The sequence below is a fragment of the Heterocephalus glaber genome, unplaced genomic scaffold (assembly GCF_053883595.1).
Source record: "Heterocephalus glaber isolate CG9 unplaced genomic scaffold, H.glaber_assembly_v1.0 deba00001461, whole genome shotgun sequence".
NCBI lineage: Eukaryota > Metazoa > Chordata > Mammalia > Rodentia > Bathyergidae > Heterocephalus > Heterocephalus glaber.
Window position 1 is genome coordinate 48,286,260 of NW_028258308.1, and position 2,810 is coordinate 48,289,069.

At 40.8% G+C, this 2,810-nt stretch overlaps 1 pseudogene; it reads left to right on the top strand.

Annotated features, from left to right (window-relative positions):
- Nucleotides 1-303: 303 nt before the first annotated feature.
- On the top strand, nucleotides 304-1,138 carry LOC110346976 (olfactory receptor 2AJ1-like; annotated as a pseudogene).
- Nucleotides 1,139-2,810: the final 1,672 nt, after the last annotated feature.

Consider the following 2,810-nt stretch of genomic DNA (forward strand, 5'->3'; position numbering starts at 1 on the left):
CTGAGAGATAACTGGAGCAAAATTCACAGAATTCCTTATGACCTTGAGACAAAAGGTAGAGCCAAGGGTGCATTCAACATGCTAGCTCTCCCCAGGTAAGTGACACCCATGAGCACCCATGCTGTAAGGCAAGGGAACTCACAAAGTTAGCTGAGAGTCTTGAGGATAATTAGAAAATATTTGTCACTAGCTCTTATTTCATTTTATAGATTTATGTAAAAAAGGTTGACACGTGTTTTTTCTTCTTTTTCTATTCATTTTTCAATTTATACTTTCCTTTTATGTAAAACATGGAAACAGAAGATGATCCCTGAGACTCAGTCTTCCGGGAGGGATTTCATTCTTCTGGGACTGTTCTCTTCTTCCCACACCAGCCTGGTCTTCTCCTCTCTGTTCATCGATTTCATCCTGTCACAGAAAATGCCCTCTTGATCCTCCTCATCAGCAGGGACTCCTGCCTCCACTCCCCAATGTACTTCCTGCTCAGCCACCTCTCCTTCATGGACATCTTGCACATCTCCAACATCATCCCCCAAATTATAACCAATTTCCTGTCTAGCACCAGACCTATCTCCTTTGCATGGTGTGGATTCCAGGTCTTCCTGTTTGTCATCCTGCTAGGTGGTGAGTGCTTTCTCCTGGCTGCCATGTCCTATGATCACTACATGGCCATCTGCCACCCCCTGCGCTATGCCATGCTCATGAGTGACAGTGTCAGCATGCTCCTAGGCATGGGGGATTGGCTTGTGGGGACCCTCAGCTCCATAGTCCATAAGCCTAAGTGACCTACATTCCCTTCTGCAAGCCTAGGGTGATTGATAAACCCTTTCTCCATGATCTCTGTATTGTATATCAAAATTCTATGTAAAGTCTTGCAAACCAAATCCTCAAAGCCCAGAAAAAGTCCTTTTCCACCTGTTCCTTCCACATGGTTTTTGTTGTCATGCACTATGGGCTCCTTATTTTCACATGCATGAGACCCAAATCCTACCACACTCCAGGCCAGGATAAGTTCCATTACATATTCTACACCATCCTCACACCCACCCTCAATCCTGTCATCTACAGATTCAGGAATAAAGGTGTGCTGAAGGTCATGAAAAATATGCTCAAAAGTAATTTTCATCATAAAAATTAGGTAGGGATCTGAGATGGTAGCTCAGTGGCAGAGCACTTGCTTAGCATACACAAGGGCCTGGGTTCAATCACCAGTACCACAAATAAAAATTAGGTAAGAAAGATGATTGAAATCCTTATATTCATATTTCAACCCTCAAGTGTCGTTATTACTTCTTTTGGAAAGAATATAAATGCTATATGTCTACATTGTGGGGAAGAAACATATATTCTGACACTAATTGATGAAAAAATAATTTGAAAGAGGTTTTGAATTTTGAAAGCATACTTTTAATATATATATCATAATATGATATGAAATATTCTCATCTTGTATTTATAGGCACTAAAAGATAATAAAACAATGATTTGAACTTTAATAAAATTGTAAGAATTTAAGTGAAATACCTTAAAACACTAAACATGTATCTATTACCTGAGAAACACATATCTATATTTCTGGTAGTTCTATGAAAGTGAGTAAATAATTTTTTCAAATTTTACAATCCGCTATTTAAATCCACAAATTGAAATCCCTTTTACATTGCTTGGTACATACTGATATTTGTTTTTATTAAAGTGATAAATACAAATACACCCAGATAAATCTTAATTTTTAGGAGAAATATTAGACATATGAGTTAGGCATTAAGCTAGAAAAATAGAAGCCTTTTTACCAATACAGAGAAAATTCCAATTTATGATTTCCCAGTGAGGAGACCTGAGCTAATCCAATGGAATGAATTTATTAAGGATGCTATGACAGGATAAACTATTAGGTTTGGAAAGATGAACCATGAGAAGTGGATTGAGCGTCACATTATGAAATATGAATGGATGTTTCAGAATATGCACTGCAGGCTCGTCTACCTCTGCTCTGACACAGAGCTCTGCTACAAAGCTTCCTCAGAGCCTGCTCCCACATGGATGCTGTCACTCTGAGGAGGTAACTTCTGTCTCAGGCACATCCCTGCCCTTGTGCCATTCCCCACTTCTGCCCACCTGGTGTGAGGGTTTCGCTTAGGCAAGGTCTCTGCCCCTTATCTCAGGAGTCCAGCCGCTCACTTGCAGATGCAGAGGGTCCCTCCACTTCTTCCAGCTGAGCTACACAGGAAGGCCTTTAGCCTGGGCAGTGAGTCTGGATGTGCTGCTCACTCCTGAGAGCCTGGGCAAGGAGGGCAGAGGGAGGGTGAGGAGATCTTGGGCCCTCCAACCAAGGCACTGAGGGAGACTGCAAATAATCACTTCTCCAGACCAGGTCAGCATGTTAGAGACCATTTTGTGGGTCTGTATGATGTTTATGCAAAACAGTGACCCTGGATGGACTTTTTCAAATGAGTGGATCAATAGCTTGAGTTTGGCATGGCCAGTGAGCATGACAGGCTGATCTCCTGTCCAGCCCAAGAGCCTAAGCTGTCACATGAGATTTGCTGTTTAACTATTAGAGTTGGACTTGTATTATTTTGTAAATGATACAATAATAAGTTAAAATATAATAAGGGGCATCTTGTTACTTATATACTACACACATTCCATATCTTGTACATGGACTCACACAACTGCTGTTTACTGTGACTCAAGTCAGTCAAAACATTGGATGCACCTGGAAACACAGCTGATGTGAATGATATAATCAACGTGAAACATATGAGAATGAAGTAGCACCTTTAGGATGAATTTGGCTGGCTGGTATT